This window comes from Artibeus jamaicensis, unplaced genomic scaffold (genome assembly GCF_021234435.1).
Source record: "Artibeus jamaicensis isolate MK-2021 breed Jamaican fruit bat unplaced genomic scaffold, CSHL_Jam_final contig_1998, whole genome shotgun sequence".
Lineage (NCBI taxonomy): Eukaryota > Metazoa > Chordata > Mammalia > Chiroptera > Phyllostomidae > Artibeus > Artibeus jamaicensis.
Window position 1 is genome coordinate 9069427 of NW_026521407.1, and position 18264 is coordinate 9087690.

At 53.4% G+C, this 18264-nt stretch overlaps 1 protein-coding gene across 2 annotated transcripts in view; it reads right to left on the reverse strand.

Annotated features, from left to right (window-relative positions):
* Nucleotides 1-18014, reverse strand: part of CUEDC1 (CUE domain containing 1) — a 76513-nt gene extending 58499 nt beyond the window's left edge. For both annotated transcript variants that reach the window (XM_037163727.2, XM_037163728.2), the window contains exon 1: nucleotides 17906-18014. The gene's annotated coding sequence lies outside the window, so the exon portion shown is untranslated. The remainder of the gene's footprint in view (nucleotides 1-17905) is intronic.
* Between the last annotated feature and the right edge of the window lie 250 nt (nucleotides 18015-18264).

An 18264-nucleotide genomic window follows, 5' to 3' on the forward strand; every position in this document is an offset into this window, starting at 1 on the left:
ACTCCAGGAGGGCAGAAATGGCCCCTTGGTGGCCCCTCCTGCAGCCGGAAAGGGCCATAAGCAAACTACCTTGAAAAGGAGACAGTCCCTACTTCCCGCAGGTAACCTTCAGGTTACCTGTCCTGTTTCCTGGGAATTTGAGCGGTAGAGGAGATCTTCCTCCTTAGTAGCAATCTCAGTTTCTCCTAATTCAACTTCTCTGCACAAGGACTAAAGGACGATGGACTCATTAAAGAGGCAAATACCAGTAAAAGCCCCAGATCTCCTTTTCATTCAGGGGGTTCACTCATCCATTCCCGTATGGAGCAACTGCCACGTGCCAGGCACCTTCAGGAAGTGGGCCTACAGTGTGGATTCAGAAGCCCGGGGCCCTCTCCCCCGCTTCCCTAAGAACCGGGGAATCCACGACAGAAGAGGCCACAGTGTGTTAACTAAGGCAAAGGGCACCGCCCGCTCCTGGAGCTAAATGGAAAGTGAGCTCAGAAACCCACTGCCTCAGGGAAACCTGGCCTGCGGGAGGGACTGGGCATTTGAAGTTGGTGGCACTAGAGGGGGCTCCTGCACTTGACTCACACAAGGTGAAGCAAGGCCTGAGGGTCACTGATATACACAGCAACCAGTCAGAGGGGCTTGATGTCCCAGCCAAAAATGTCTGCACGAGATGCCAGCCCAACTCCAGAGAGCACTGGGCTGAAAACCTCCTCTGGATCTCAGGTGGCTCCCGTGAAACCACAAAGCTCTTCCTCCTTTGCAAACACCAGATCGCACTCTCCTAGTTCCCAACTCTGCCAGGGGCTAGTTTTCTACCTGAGGACTCCATCCTGCTCCTCTCCACCCAAACATGCCCTTTCATTCCCTCCCTCAGAATTAAAACTAACCTCCAGGCACTAAAGCAGGGTTTCTCAACCTAGGGCACCACTGATACTTGGCGCCAGGTAATTCTCTGTTTGGGGGATAGTCCTGTCTATTGGAAAATGTTTAGCACCATCATCCCTGGCCTGTACCCACAAATGCCAGGAGCACCACCACCCCCAGCTATGACAACCAGAAAGATCTCCAGACACTACCAGTGTCTCCAGGGGGACGAAATCATATCCCAGCTGCACCTGAGAAACACCTGGGAAGCTTATGAAACTCACCCAGTGCCTGCGCCTCACCCACACACATTTTGGTTCTGGTCTCAACTCCACAAGTAAACAAGAATGTCTGTCACTTGAGAAGTCCTTAACATTCTCTTAAGGTGCTGGCTGGGTCATCCACAATCTCTCCAGAAGCACGAACTAGATCTTCTTTCTTTCCTCTCTCCACAAAGTTCTAGGCAGTGCTCCTCGAGGCTCCTCCTATTTTATGCTAATCAGAAAACTTGAGAAGTTATTGAGCCTCCTTCACCCCTGCTTCAGATGAAGAAGCCACTTTAAGTAGCCCAAGTTCAACAGCATATGACAAGGGAGAGTTTACAAACGTCCAAATTTCAAAGGGCAGGGGGGAGGTGACAGAGGAGACAGGGGGCCAGGAGAACCTAGCCATCTGATATGGTTCTGGTGCCAACCCCTGAACGAGGAGGCCCCTTCAGGTTCCCTCTCGGGTGCAACTGCTGCATGGCCGGGGTGCCCGCTGCCTATTCTTAAGTTCATTGAGCCCCACACCTCCTGACCAGAATGGAAGGCATGAGGCTGGGGGTCCGCAACCGTGGATGAAACTCCAGTCTACCAGGCAGGAGGACACTGCTGGTTTCCCGGGGCTGACAGCGATGGGAGAATACATGCACGCAGACCCGGAATCCGCTCCCTCCTGCCCCCGAAGTCCAGGTCCTTTTCCCACACCTCCCTTAAGCATCCCCAGGAGGATCTGGAGAGTTGACCGAGAGGGGCCTGGCCAGCGTGAACAGATGAAGTCAGGTCTGTGTCCTGCCTCCCCTCTTCCCCACACCTGAGGCTGCCCCCACTTGCCACCTCTTCAGACAAAAAACAAAGGAATGCAGTGTTAGTAACCCCTCTCTTCCCTAAGAACTGGAAATGCATTCATCACGCACTCATTCGGTAACAAATACGGAGAGAGTACCTTGTAAGTGACCTAAGCGCTTAGAGAGCAGACATGCATCCTTCCTGACCTTTCTACTTGAGTCAGAGCGAAGACAAACCAATGGGAGGGGACTCCAGGGACCCAGCTCCCTCCCTTGAAGACAGCAAAGGTTGTCAAGCTCTCACGTCAACTTTCTTGCCACAATTCGCTGGCTAATACATGAGAATACACACTGACAATGAGGTTACACTACATTTAATGAATGATTTAGAGTTTTTTTCTGAGATTATACTTGTTTGATCTTCATTGCCAACAGGATGAGCCAGCCTTCATGATCTGCTCCAGGTGGCCCTGGCTGGCCAGCTTGTTGAATCAGTCTAGGTGCCCAGTGGGATGGCAACTTTTTTCAAGCTTCCTTCCCTCCCTCGGTTACCCCCCCACACACACCGTTGCCTAGAGACGGAACACATTCCTGACGCTTATGCTTCTTTTCATTCTCCACAAGCTGGAGCTTTGGAAACCAGGCCTCCAGGAAACATGCCCGAAGCAGAAGCAGGGGTGAAGAGGAGAACCCGGAGTGACATTTCCTCACAACAGGCCCGCCCCTCCCACCGCAGCCCTCCCTTTTCTCCCCAGGGTTGAAAGCCCCAGCAGGCTGGCACTGAAGGGCTCCCACAAGGAACAAGGCCCCTTTTGAGAGCTGTGTTTACCCCAGTCCGGGGCTAGGGTTGCCATGGCCACCAGCCACCTTGGAAGCCCAGAGCCAGCCTCAGGCCAGGAACTAGCCCTGACCTCCTTCTAGGGGACACTACGGCCCCCCAACACTCCTCTCCCGAGCCCCTGCAACTGCTGGAAATGCTGGTTTTCTTTTTTTCTTTCCTATTTCATTTCCTTTATTTTATTTTTAAAATTTATTTATTGAATGTACTGGGCTGACATAAAACGATAAAGGTTTCAGGTGACCATTCTATGATACATCATCTCATCTGTACACTGTCTTGTTGGAAACACTGATGTTCATCAAGTACTCTCGCTGAAAACATAATCCTGGAGGGAATCAAAGAGGATTAAAGCTCCTCCCAGAGCCGTCCTCACAGGCTCCCCAGAGAAAGGCCAGCGACTTGACCTGCCTGCTGCCTGCTAAGGGCAGAGACCTGGGGGCCGAGCTGAGAGAGGTGACTGGCCAGCGACACCAGCCTCCCCCTCAGCCCTGCCTCCTTGCCCAAGCCCGTGCGGCTGCTAATGGCGATGACTTATTTAGGTAATTCATTATCGCCATGCCCAGGAGCCACACAGGGCCCAGTGAGACCTGAGCAGCAGAGGGAGGGCAAGGTGGAGGGCCAGGCCTGTGTCTCTCAGCCCAGGAATTCAGCCCTCGCTGGCCCCACACTCCTCCCTTGTCCTTTTCCCCAGGAGGAGCCAGAGGGAGCCGAGCCTCTAAATAATTCAGCCCTCAAATTGCTCTGTGGTCAGGAGGGTTCCTTCATTTATTTTTTAACTCTCCGGGCTCTGCAGTTTCACAGCAGGAAGCACTTGAATCCCAAACCTGGACCTGGCTTTCGAGCCAGGACTGAGGTGAAGGAGCCACTCAACTTCTAAGTTTCTCCAGTCATCTGGAATTCAGCAAATTGCTGGGCCCCAGCCACAGTGGCTGGGAAGCAGATGGGGCGGCGGGAGGAGGGGCCACGGGCACTCGGGGCTGTGTCTGCACTGCACTACGAGGTGCAGCGCCGGCAGCCTGCTAGGCTGGCCTCCCTGTCAGCAGTCTCCCCGACCTCCAGCCTCTCTCAGGCGTCTCCCTGCACCCCCTCCCAACAACCGCTATCCAGCTCTCACGGCCGCTCCAAGTCCCACAGGGCAGGGGCACGGCATTACCACACAGCTGCAGGGCCCTAGAACTGGCCATCTTGGCCTTTTATTAATAATCTGATTGTTAATTAGCTGCTATTAATTGAACACACATGTCATGTAATCCCCACAGTCACCATATGAGACAGGACTACAAATATCCTCATTTCACAAGTGCGTAAACCGAGACGGAAGGAAGTGAAGAAATACCCTCAGGTCATTCCGCTAGCAGATGAAGAGCAAGAATTCAGGCCCAGCTGTCGAATTCCAGACCCCATGCCTCCATCCCCACATTACACAGACACTGCAGATGTACACATGCAGAATCTGCAAAGAGCAGAACTGAGCCCAGAGAGGCGAAGTAACTTGCCTGTAGTCACACAGCCAGCAGGGGCGGCTGGTTGGACAAGTGCCATAATCAGGGCAAACATCCTTCCACATCACGGTTTCAGCCTCAGAAGCCTCCATATTTATCCAAGTGACAGCGGACTCCGGTGCTTCTCTCTTTTACCATGTAATGGTCTAGCGGCCTGTAAACCTAGCTGGACCACTGGCCGTGCCCTGGGCTAGTGCTGCCCACTCCCTCAGGCCCTTGCTCCCCCACCCTCCAAACAGCTGCCCTGCCTCCGCCAAGAGTTTTCAATTCTCTCACAGAGCATTACAATCTTTCCCACCTCCCTGTAGGAAAGTGCAACAACTTCCAAGATTCCTAAGAAGAAACCCCACACCACCATGCCAGCGTGCAGTTATGCAGTTTTCTTACAGATATTATCTAATCAGTGTGAGGTGAGCTTGGGTACCTTTTTGAGGACTGCTCCTGGCCCCACTCACGGGGGAAGGCTCCCAAAGCCCTGGTGGTGCTATAGGCGATAGCCTCCAGGCTACAGTTGATTGGACCAATGGGAGACAGCTGACACAAATGGGCCAATCAGATTCTTTCCCTGGGAATTTGAATCAAGGTTCTGAGAGTCTGTTCTGTCCAGGATGCGGTGGCTGTCGTTGGGAGCTGACCGCCATGCCGTCTGGCGCATGGAGCAGCGGTGGCGCCCTGCGGCTCCAGGCCCTTCTGAGGTCAGTCACAGTTCCTGCCTTGGTTCTTCCATTCCCCTGTGGCTTCCCATAGCTCAGGCTGGTTTCTGTTACTTGCAGTCAGTAGAATCAGAACTAAAAGATGGGCTGGATTTATTATCCGCCTTTTATTGTTGAGGAAAGAGGCTCACGGGGGCGAAGGGACTAAATGAGGGTCACATGACCAACATGTCATACAGGAGAGCTTCAGTCCCTGCCTGCTATGTGACTCCTTCAGTGCCGTCCCATGCCTGCTTCCCTGACTAAAGGAAGTGACAGGTGTTCCCTTCTGGTAAGTGTGAAAACAGGCCAACTGAGGATGAGTGATTAGCCAGAGGCACTCCACGGATGAAAGCCAGGGACCAGAAATACAAAATCCTCTCCTTGAAACCGTCAAGACAGCCCTCTGCCCCTCTACATTTCCATGTCCCTGGCAGCTAGGTTGGAGTGGAGTGACTAGTTCTGGCCGATGAAACAGAGATGGAAGAGGTATCAGTTCCTTGCCGAGGCCGCCCAAAGCCAGGGGCTGCCTCCATCTCCCTCGTCCTCTCCTGTGGTGTCACCTTGAAGGCCCCATATTTCGCCAGGCGCAGCTCTAGGGGGAGGAAGACGGCCCTGGCCCGCATCGGACTTCCCGTGAGCACAGAGTTAATCTAGACTGTGCCAAGCCACTGGGATGTCCAGACCTGATTATTAACACAGCACAGTCTAGCCTCTCCTGGCTGAAGCGGACCAATTACTCACCCTGGGCCCTTCAGCACACTGCTCTGGTCTGCAGGATGCTACAGTTGTTTGTTTAACACCACTCATTGAACAATATTTCTAGAGCACCAATGCCAGATGGTGTAATGGGTACCGCTTCCCCGTAAGATCCCCTTCTGACGACACCCAGGCCCGACTTTGGGACTAAAAGAAACAGTTGTATAGGTGTGAAAGCAGGACCTCCCACCCTGCCCCTGGCTAAACTGAGCCTGCGGAAAAGGTAAGCTGCCAGGAGACAAAGACAGCTTGTCCCAGCGACTCTGGGCGGGGGGGTGGCAGCCAAGAGTGAATTCATACCAGGCTTTCACACCCTGGGCTCTACCCGCTCACCTCCTGCCAGCCTCATGGCCACACACAGTGCTTCCCTCACCCAGGGCACAGAACAGAGGAGAGAGGGCATCAAGCAGGAGTCATCAAGAGAGCAGGTGGCGGGTAGAAAACAGAAGTAGTGAAAGGCACAGCTCGGCTGACCTCACCCTTCTCTACAACACAAGTCTCTCCTCTGGAACTCATCGCCCCCCTGCTTAATTTATTTTAGCCCCCAATCCCCCAAGAACTGAGCTTTTCTCCCCTTACCCCACACAGTTAAGGACCAAACAGAGAAATCATCAGTCCGTCAGGAACTGCCATCCCACGCCACTCCGTTTTACGCCAAATGCTAGATGCAAGTTAAGCTGGCAGGGTTGCCATGTACAGTTGTGTGGGCGGTGCCCGTGCAAAGGGGGCAGCGGGGCTGGAATCCGGCCTGCGTTCTGCTTACCCAGCTATGTACCAGGGAAAGAAGTCCCTTCTCGTTCACAAAAGCTGTCTGCTATAAGCTGTAGCCATACAAGCACTGGAGCTGGGGGTCTTCCCAGGAGTGAAGAGGGGCTCTTCCATAAGGAGTGAAGTTTGGGGGTGGGTGAGTGGAAATTCACTACACTAGTCTCTCTACTTTTGTGTATATTTGAAAATTTCACAACAAAAGGTTAAAACAGAAAACAAACAAACAAAAAAATCTCACCCAGGAAGGTGGCTGTTATTCAGACAAGTTATAGGCGGTCCTCCAATAACATGGTCGTTTTGTTCAAGGTCATTTCGTAACAAGGTTGACGAGATGCTGGAAAAACTCACCTCTTGTTTATATCCATTGGTCTAGTTATCTGTTATTTTGCCACAATTCCAAGAACCTGCGGATGATGTTAAGTGAAGACTGACTGCACTTTACCCCTTAGCCCTCGGGCTCACCTCCCATATCTCAATGACCATAATTCCAGGCTCACAGTGTTGGTACAAAGACTCAATTAAATTAAGTGAAGAGTCCGTCCTCTTACAAATGGGAGCTGTTGACAGTAGCTGCTGCAGATGACTCAGGGCAGGAAGGAAACTGAGGCAGAAGCGGGGCACAAGGGCATTGCCGAGAAAAGCAAACGCCCTGAGACATGTGTGCCAAGAAGCTGTCGAGAGTCTGGAAGCACAACCACCCTATTAACACGCCTATGTCGGGCTGCCAGGGGGCTGGTGAGATGCAGGGAGTTTTCTCGCCACCCCTTCCTCTGCGGGAATCTTTACATTCCTGAGGGGACCCCAGCCTCAGCTCTGGATCCAAATTAAGGTCCACAGAAAGGTCAGAAAGAGGAGCTCAGAAACGATGTGCTGCCCAGCTTCCAGGCAAACTCGGAGCACAGAGCAGCTGGTGGGTGGGGCTCGGTGGGCAGGAAGCCCCTGCTCCTGGAAGACTCCTTTCCTGAGTCCCAGAAGAGAACCAGAGGTCCCCCAAACGTCCCAGGGGTCGAGCACCAGCCACAGGGAGGGCCCCTGCCAGTTTTACTGGTCGGAGCATGAGTAGCCAGCCATTCACATCTCTGAAGGTCAAAGGCTACTTTTGAATTGTCTACTTTTATGTAATACATTTTCGCATTAGTGTCTTCTGAATTATCACTGCTGTGTGTGACTTTCCCCAGGGGTTTGTTAGTAGAAAATGACACACTGCTATCCATTTTCCCTGAAGGTCCATGCCCCAAACCTCACAGGGATGGAGAGGGCTGAGGGTGGCAGTGACAGGAAGCTGGGACTCCTTCCCAAAGGCCCTGGAGGGGCCTCACCCTTGGCTCCAATCGCCAAGGGCCTGTGTGTCGGCCTGGACTCTACCCCGGGAGGCCGACACCGGAGGCTTCTGGTTTCAGTCAAATGCCACCTCGCTAGCTCACTGTCTCATTTCTTTTTTTCTTTCCCAGCATGAAAGCTAATAGGATGATTCATTCTCTTATTAAGTCGAACTCATGAGAAAAAGGGAAGTTACCCAAGTTCCCGGTCCTCTCTCTGTTGAACACAGGCCTCTGCCTGGCTCATCCCCATGTGCCCTTCATAGAAATGCAACGACAGAAATTCCACTAATAAAGCCCACCCTTCCCCTCTCCTTTCATGTCCCAAGAATTCCCTGCACTTGGTGGTTTTCTAAGTTTCCAAAGCTGTCACAGCTGAGGGCTGCGTGGGGATTTAAAGACGGGCTTCCAAATAAAATGGACGGGAGAGGAAAGAGACGCACGGCCCTCGCGATGACTGATGTGCACACATGCAGGTGTGCACAATGCTGGGAAACAGACAGCGCAGGCCCTCAGGGCAGACAGCGAACCCCCTCCCAGGAAGACGTCCCTCTCTGTCCCCGCTGGCTCTCCGAGGTCAGTCCCAAACTTAGAAACAGCTGCTTCCCTAGAACTCCAAAAAAAGCTCTCGTATGCGCCATCTCCTCACTCTTTCCAACACTGCGATCTGTACACTTAATCTACCTCCAGGCTCGGCTTCCCCTCCCTCGGCCGGAGTAAGAGGAGGAGCACTCACAGAAGCAGCAGCGCAGGCTGGAACTGGGAAACGCCTCCTGTAAACACACCGTCCGGGCTCAGCAGCCTGGCTGTCTGAGTGCTTCGGTCGCAGCTCCATCACTCACCGTGTGGCCTCAGTGTCCTCATATGTAAAGTGTTGATACTGCCTTTGTAGGTTTGAGTAAGTTAATACTCTTAAAATCCTTAGAAAGGTTCCTAGCATGCAGTACGCATGTAATGAGTGCTAGTTATTATCATTAGACGTCCACCACCGTCCTGTGCGCAGGGGGTGATTATTACCAGCTCTGTTTAACTGATATGTTCAATAGCCACTTCTTATTGTGCATATAATAATAGATGAAGCGCAAGAAAAGTACAAATTAAGAAGTTACCCTGGCTGGTGGAGCTCAGTGGATTGAGCTTGGGCTGTGAACCAGAAGGTCACTGGTTTGATTCTCAGTCAGGGCACATGCCTGGGTTGCAGGCTGGGTCCCCAGTGGGGGCCACATGACAGTCAACCACACACTGATGTTTCTCTCCCTCTCTTTCTCCCTCCTTTCCCCTCTCTCTGAAAATAAATAAATAAATAAATAAAAAGAAAGGAGTTAAGTAATCTGTTCAGAATAACAGTGCCATACATTTCTGAGCTGAGACAGGATCCCTGGTCTTTTATTTTAAATGTTTTTCAATTTATTGATTGGTTTTTTGGAGAGAGGAAGGGCGACAGAGAGAAACATAAATTCGCTGTTCCACTTATTTATGCATTCATTGATTCTTGTATGTGCTCTGACCTGGGATCGAACCCACAGTTTTGGGGTATTGGGATGATGTGCTAACCACCCGAGCCACCCAGCCAGGGCTTGGATCTCTGCCCTTGAACTCCACACTGCACACACACACACACACACACACACACACACATTTCACCCTTTCAAACTCCCCCTTCCTCAGGCAGGGGAAATTTGAGAAGTCTGGTGAATCCGTATCAAAAACAGATTTCAGTGCTGTAACGCCCAAAGAGTGGCAATCTCTCAAGAGAATACTACAGGATTTGCCAAACAAAATTAATTTCCATTTGTTTTCAGAGCCCTCCTACAGGAGTGGGTGCCACCCACCCAAGGTGTCAAAAGCCCCCACAAGGCTGAGCATCACAGTGGCCTCCACAATGTTTCAGCTAAAAGGGCTCCCTGGGGAGGCTCCTACTCCCTGGGCTGTCAACGATTTGCAAAAAAGGTCAGTGCAAACCGTTTGGGAATGCATCACACAAGCACGGCCTAAGACATGTGGACTTCTGCCAAGCCCACATTTTTTTTAAAAACATGCACTGTCTTCACCCTTGATAAATAGCAGCCAGGCTACAGAAATATTTCCATTATGTCCAAAAGCCTGCGTGCCCCAACAGCTCACTGAGGGGGCCGTTTCCAATTCAAACGTTTCCTCAATAAAAACATCTCAGATCACCCCAACCTTTCCCGCAGAGGTAACACGTTGAACGTTCTAAACACTCGTAAATGATATTTGTGGAAATAAATGATGTAAACACACGCGACCTCGTGCCCAAAGTTTAATTGCCTCTGATAGATGGAACTGATAAATGGAATTAAGCTCACTGTCTAGTTCCATTATGAACATTCATTAGATTTCTACACAAGCACCTTTCGTAAATGTTCTTCATGTATTTCAAGGCTGTGATGAAACCACCTCGTGGCCATGCTGGAGAGAACTAGGAATAAAAAGAGTCTAGCATTGCAGCCCTGGCTGTCCCAATAACTAGCCCTGTGATTACCTGAAATGACAAGAACGACAACAGTAATAATAACAGCAGCAGCACTTAACATTTATTGAGGACTTACCATACGCCAAAACTTGTGCTCAGGGCTTTACAAGTATTGAATCCTCAGTAGCAACCACTAGGGACTATTATTCCCCCCATTGCGTGGGTCAGGGAAGTCAGACTCAGAGAGACTGAGTAACTTGCCCCAAGAGCACAGCAGTGACTAGCGGATGCTGGATTTAGAGAAGGGTAGTCTGACTTGGTGTTCTTAACCACATATCATCCGTCTTTTCAAGGTGCTTAACGACCCAGGACCACAAATTCCTCTAGGGGCCATCTGGATGATCTTCGAAATCCTTTCCAGCTTTAAGATTCAACGATTCTCTCTTTTAGAAATCAAATGAATTTACGACTATGAGAAATAAAACCCGGGGATGCTCTAGCACTGCTGAAGTGGAATGAAAGGTCTGTGTGTGCCCCACCCAGACCCAGTCGGCTGCTTTTCTAGGATAATGATGCCCTGTGAAACGAGGGACTGGCCCCAGACCGCTCCTGGAAAACGACAGTGCAAGGCTTATAGGATGCACCAAGTGCAAAGGTCTGCAAGTTCTCAACTATCATCAGCTCTCAAACCTTAATTGGACCTTTTTTTTTTCCCCTTTAAGGAAAGTCCAATGCAAGAAAATACCGCACAGTAGGGGTGAGTGTAGTTCTTGCGGCATACTTAATTAACCCCTTGCTTGCCTCTCAGGTCTACACCCACCCATGGAGAACCTACCTCATCCAGGTAATTTGTGCTCTATGGTTTCCCCCATGTCCTCCTAGGCCTGTAACTGCACAGGGCTTTGTCCCGTGCACACCTGCTGATATCCTGATACGCTCCCTCCCTCTCCACCCAGCCCAGTCTGCGGACACACGCTCAGTGGGCAGCCTTCCCGAGTCCACCTCTGATTGATCTTCTTCCTCTCCCTGCCCAGTACTGGAGTTCCCTGCCCCCCCGCCCCACCAAGCCAGGAGTTGACACAGCCAATGGTGAAACATTCTCCCAGCTCACCCCCCTCTTGCTCTCCGCAGCTTACTCTCTCAGCTCCTGGTACAGCCTGAAACCAAACTGAATCTCAAATCTGAACGAAATGAAATCATCTCCTATGCTGGATCATCGGACGTGACCACAGAGAATCTTCTCCTCAAAAGAGCTCCAAACCCAGCTTGCTGGTCACCCAAAGAAGCTGACCCCTAGAAGCACCCAAAGAAGCTGTAACCCCCTAGAACCTAATGCTCCTCTCCTAGAACCTAATGCTTCCTTAACAGGGGTTGGCAGGGGTAGGGGAGAAAGCACGAGTCCGTGCCGTGGTGTTTTCTGCTGCCGCTTCCACTTGCACACGTTGATGTAAATTCTCCCTAGGAACTGCAGTTCACCTCCCAGTTTGTTAAGCTCATTGTCCAGCATCAGTTCATACTTGGCGCACTCTTAGTAAGATTCTCTTCTGAGAGCAAGTCTCGTTCTTTGCTGAGTGGCGCTCTATGGCCACTTCGCTGAGTGCAGCTTAGATTGCTATCTCACCTTTTCCTCAATTTGAAAACTGCCACCTTTACTTCTGTGCAAGGAACAATAACAACAAAAAAAACCAAAACAAATCAAGTGAGTCAGCGTAAATGAACATTAACGTCAGCCCGTGATGATCCTTCAAAGACCTCTACCTTTGGGGAGAGACCCCAAACTAGGTTTTGTCGGCTACCCCTGCCTGCAGGCAACGTCGGGCGCCTTTCTCTGTTGCTGGGAGCATGGTACATGACGACAATACTTTAGGCTGAAGCAAAACAGATTTGGAAGGCTAAACGTACTGGCCCTACCAGTGGCGGGTAAAAGAGTAATAGCTTTTGGATTGTCTGCTATGTTATTCTTCGTTCAACAGAGGTTCCAGAAAGCCCCGTACAGGTGCCCGAAGCTCTTCTACGGTGCTGGGCCAGGAGGGTGAATGAGGTGGCCTGCCAGCCCCAACTGGGCACGCCATTCTCAGGAGCATCTGAGTAGGAGCTGATGCTGTCTCTGGTTTCAACGGCCAGACCAGTGGTCAGCAGAGGTTTTCTACAGCCGTCCTCACAAGGCCTCGCTGGGCTCCACCCCCTAGGGTGCCAGGCACTCCCAGGAAGCACCATCCCCTCTGGCTGGGTCAGTGCATGCTGACCCTCTGCCCCTTCTTGGGCAGATAAGGTTTGGGTCTTGGCTCACTAATGAATGGGTGAGCCTCTCAATGGGACTGGGCAATCTCCAGTCACTTCAATGGTAAAATGAGGGGTTAGGCCAGATATCAGCAACCTTCTAACTCGAAAATTCCAGCTCCTTTCACCCTCGTATCACTGAGATGACACAGACCTGTCTGGGCCTTTATTCCATCTTCCTGTCTCCAGATGAAACCTTTAAACCACAAAGACAAGTTGAACTGGTTCCCATTTCTAAAGACCTCTGGGGGAGGGCCATTCCCCTCCACCCCTATGAGTCACTTGCTCTCACGTCCTCTCTGGAACCTTGTCCTCACACCTTACTGGAGTCCCTCCTCCACAGCTGGCATTCATTTGCCTCTGGTTATCCTTCTAAGTACGTAGACAAGAGTGAATCACTGTTCTGAGCGGTAACTCGAACGAGATTTTTATTTCTTCAGCATATTCACAGGCATTACAGGCAGTGACTATTAAAAACCACCAAGACTTCAAGGAAGCCGACCACACTTCCCAGTTCCTGCCTTCTCCAGAAAATGTGACCTTAGGTTACACTCTGAGTTCACAAAGTAGGAGGATAAGGTCACTGTCCCCTGAGCAGATCAAAAGCCCTGGAAACAGCAGCCACTTTGACCCTCACTCAGCCCAAGTACCCCCTCTTCCAGGAAGCCTTCCCTGCTCCAACTCCTCTTCTGGATGGCAAAGCCCCCTCTCCCCAGTGCTTGCCTCACTGCAGCACCTGCCATGGCAACTACTAGACCGTAAGCATCGTGCAGGCAGGGATGGCCCCGTGACCTCTGCTCTCAGGGACAGGTTCCGGTAGAGTGTCTGGCGCTCGGCCAGGGATTCCCAGCACTGTGCCAGCCTGATCCCTCCAGACAAGTGCCCATGACGCCTGAACACTGACAGCCCTTCGAGCGGAGCACCACGCTCCCCCACACCCTCCACCCCCCAGTTCAGCAGGGGTCTCTCTGAGGATGTACACTCTGCAGCCTGGGCCTCTTAGGTTCAAACCCTGGCTCTGCTGCTTTCTAGCCATGCGATCTCGGGCAGGTTATTTCCCCTCTTTATGTCTCTGTTTCTTCACTGAAAAACAGAGGTAATATCTCTTAGGGTCTCGCGAGGATGAAATGAGCTGACCCACGAGGAGCAGTTGGAACTGGGTCTGACCCATAGCATGTGCTCAGTGAGAGCTGGAGTTATTGTTTCCCAGGGCTATTACTTCACGGAGCCCCCCACCCACCACCCGCAGCTCCCACTCTTGTCTACCCAGTGCCACGCCCCTGCCCCACCGCCAGGACCCCCTGCCCTGTTCCTCCAGCACACGGATGGCAGCAGCAACATACAAAGCCGTTCACCCCTCCTCACTGATTATGATCTTCTCCCCATCCCACCTCTCCAGCTTATAAGGCGCATTCTCCAGAGAGAAGGGAGAAGAGCTGGTTCCACAGCAGGGCTATAAGTGCTGAGTCATTCTGCCCCCACTATGCCTCTCTATCCATCACCCTTGACGTTTCAGGCTCCCCAGCTTCCCACTGCGCGGTTCCGTCTGCTCATAACTTAAGAGCGAACCTCGCTCCAGCCCAACCCACCCTATCCGCCTCTCCGAAAGCCAGGCTCAGCCTTTACAGTTTCTACCAAAGATTTTCCTTAACAACAAGGAGCTTCAGAACCTTCGCACCACGTGCAGAAAGAAAATAACGGCGTCTGCTCCAAAAGTGTTTCCTGGTGGTTGCCAGACAAGAGGGGGTTTGGAGGGGCTGGGTGGAAAAGGTGAAAGGATTATTAAAAAGTACAGATGGGCAGTTATAAACTAGTCGCAGGGATGTACAATGCAGCAAAGGGAACACAGTCAGTAATATTCCGATAACTGTGTGTGGTGCCAGGTGGGTGCAGGATTTATCAGGGTGGTCGCTCCGTGAGTAACACAGATGTCTAACACTATGTTGTAGCTAAAATTAATGTAATATTGTATGTCAACTGCAACTGAAAAATAAATACAATTTAAAAAAAGAAATGCTTGCTCTTTGTGTGGCATACATGCTAGATCCCCTTTAACTCTTTTTAGAGCTGAGAAAACGAGGCACGAAGTCAGAGTAAGGGGGCGACGGGGTTCTAACCGGGGCCATGCAACCTCACAGCCCCGACTCCGCGCAGAGAAGCTTTGTCACTACGGGTGCAGAGCGGCTGCTTTGCCTCCAGGGGTGGAGGTTCAACCAGCGGAACTGGAACTTTTGTCTCCCACCGATCATTCCTCAAAGACACGTGGTGCCACCATAATGAAAATGAAAGGGTCCCATTTTACAAAGAGGGAGTTTACCTTTACAGGCATTGCTGCCATATTCATTACGACAACCTGTGTTAAAGATAAGAGCAATGGCCCCATTCAGAGGAGTCCACCTATTGCTCTCACACACTGGGGGCACTAACTGGGAGGCTAGAAGCAGAGGGGGGTCAGAGAAGCACTGAGAAAGCAGACACAAACCGGCGTCCTAACCTCCCCAACCTGTGGCAGCCAGGGCAGCAGCAGACAGACAAGTCCTGGCCACTGAGGAAATGTGAATCTTGAGTCACTGCCACAGTACCCTGACACCCCACTCAGACAACTTCCAGGTCACGAGGCAGTGATCACTGGATCACAGCCTCTCCAAGGCCCTTTTTGGCTCATCCTTCCCATAAGTGTTAAGAGCCAACAAAACAGAGGCAATGCCCTCCTCCGGGCCACCCGAATAGTCAGAGGCGATCCCTATCTGACTCCCAGCTTCCTGCCTCCACGGCTCCAGAATACTCCTAACTGTGCTGCTTACTGCCGGGGTGGGAATCATCCACCAGGCAGAGTAAAGGGAGGAAGCTCCGAAGGAAGAAAAAACGTGAGTGCTCCTAGATGCCAAACACTGCTTGCTATTTAAACAAGGAAAATCTCCATGAGCTACCTTGGTCTGGAGGCCCTTAGAGCCTCAGAAGGCCTTCTCATCACCAAGGCAAAGAAGTTGCAGATGGCAGACTCCACCAAAGGCTCTTCCAGATCCCCAGCGAGGGTAGATGTCACAAACACCTGAGCAGCGGCCAGGGCACAGGGAGCTCTGGCTGAGAACCAGAAGGCAGGCCAGGCCTCCCCGGATGTCCTGGGGATGGTGACGGCCATCTTCTCTGGCCCCCACTTGCCTTTTAAATTTAAAGTCCAGAGGGATCTAAGGAACCTACAGCACGTAGACCCTGGTCTTGAACAGCTCTACCCCAAGACCTCCTCAAGAGGAGGTGCGTCTTTCATGTTGAAACTTTCCAACAGAGTACCTTCTCCCTTCTTCCCCACCCAACAATGAACTGGAGCTCTTCAAGCACCTGGATCCCATACTCAGCTGAAATACCAGAATACCCACACCTGACCTTATCCCCATATTTACCTCTAATTCAGTAGCCCTATGGCCCCAGCCCGGTGCTGGGCCTGAGTCTTCCCACCACAAAGATAGCAGAACAGCCCCCGGAGAAGTGTTCCCCACCTGTCCCATCCTCTGGCTAACTGCAGAAGCCAGGAATCTAGTCCCGGGTTTACAGGTCTCTATGGCCACAAGCCCAAAGCGGCGTCAGAAGGCCATGAGAAAAGACCACCTGAGATGTCTAGTCCTCACACTCTGGGGTTACTCACTGACCAGCCACAAAGGAGGGAACTGTTCTGAATGGCTTAGGCTGGACCACAGACTCCAGATCAGGGGTCTGTCTAGGGTCCCAGTTCCAAACAGTGCAGTAACCCTCTGCCATTGCATATAGAACGTGTCCCTGCATTGTGTGCATGTTTGGGGGGGGAGGAGTTAGAGTTTTCATCTGATTCTCAAAGGGGTGCATGATCCCAACCCCTGGCCCCAAGATCCCCCCGACTCACCTTCTCATCTCTAGGCCCTCCCCAGCTCTCCCGAGTCTCTCTCCTATCCAAGGATGCGCCGGGGCCTGAAGCACCACGACCGTTCCCTTGCCCCCTGCTCCTTCCAGCGGCAGAAGGTGGACAGGGGCTTTCAAACCCAACCCTCCTCCACACAGCCTCCAGCTTCCCGGTGACCTGAACCAGGTTTCTCTCTCTCTTCTAGAGAAGGCACCCTCCATTCAAAATGAGGTCTCAACAGCATCCACCGCCACCAGTGGGGAGGGCAGGATGTCACACTTAAAATCCCACAGGGGCCAAATCTTCCGGCGGGACGACTTCCACCAGGAGACAACTCCTGGTGTCCCTGACCTCCTTCCACCACACGGAGCTACAGCTGACTCCACCCAGGCTGTAAAGATGAGAGTGCCTGGCAAAGAAGAGTGATGAAGGCCAGAAAATCTTCCTGCGTCCTTTCTCTCGGGCGAGGTGGTTCGGAGTGTGGCGGGATAACCGACAGGGAGGCCTGTTCCCCAGGTCCCATCCCCCAGAACCTTTGGTGATGCTCCTGCCTGAGGGTCAAGTGAGGAGTGACGTGGTCTGTCTGTGGTTTGCGTCACCACTAGTGCAACTTAGTTCGAAACTCCTAGTCATTCCCCTCACCCTGCACCCCAGAGGAGTGGGGGAGAAGAAAGAAGGAAAAGGAGAAAAGAAAAATCAAAAACCTCTCTCCCCCTAAAATAAACTCCTCTCCAGGAATTTAATTTTAGTATAAATGTCTTGGAGCTAGAACTTCTTATAAGGGGGAAAGAAATGGGCAAGCCAGTCCTAGGTGTAAGGCAACAATGCAAGGAGAAAATGAAGAGGAAAGAAGGAACTAAGGCGAACGTCCCCCCACCCCCTGGAGCTCCGAGCCCGGGGCCCAGACGGCGGGAGGGGCGGGGGAGCAGGGGCGGGGACAGCGGTGTCTGAACTTTCCTCGGCCCGACACCGGGAGGTGCAGCTCCCAGGGGACCGGGTGGGACCCGGGCAGGCTGAGGAGACCTGGGACTTCGGCGGGGGCGGGAAGCGAACCTCCCATCCTCCCAAAAGGAGCTCTGCCCAGCAAGCGCCCCGGCCGGCCGTCGCCAACCAGCTAGAGCCCCCGGGCCGGGCCAAGCGGGAGGGGCGCCGGCACAAAAGGGGGAGCGGCTGCAGGAGGGGCTCCGGGCGGCGCCCACGGGGGAGGCCGCGCTACCGGGCCCGGCGCCGCCCGCCCGCGCCCACCCTTCAATCCCGCGCCCGCTCCCAGTCCCCAGAAGCCCGCACGCCCCGCGCGCCCACGGCCGGGAACGAGGTGGGGTCTCGGGAGGGGAGCGGGCCCGGGACCCGCCGCACGCGGCTGGGCTCCCGGGAAGCCGCGGCGGCAGCGCCGGGAATCAAACTCGTGCCGGCCCGGCCCTCCCGGCGGAGCCTCCGCGATCGGTACCGAGAAGGTGGGGCCGCGGGGCCGGGGCCGGGATGGCGCGCCGGGCGGCGACTGGGGCCGCAGCCGGGGGCAAAGGGAGGTCTTACCGAGTAGCCGCCACGCGCGTCCGCGCCCCGCGGGCCGGTGGGGCCGGCGCTGGGGGAGGGGCGGCGATCCCGCGGCGGCGGCGCGGCCGGGGCGCGGGAGGCGGAGAAAGCGAGGCGCGGCCGGCGTCCTAGCGGCGGGCGCGGGAAGTGCAGCCGTCGTCGCGCGCCGGCGGCGGGGCCGCCAGTGGGGCCGCGCGGGGAGGAGCGGGGCCGCGGGCGGGGCGGGAGGGCCCCTTCGAGCACCGCGGTGGCGGGGCTGGGGGGTCGCGGGGGAGACAGGAAAGTCTGTCTTCCCCCGGCGTGAGCGAGGAGCCCCGGTGTCCCGGGCAGAGCCGGGTGCCCGGCGTCCTGCCCCACAG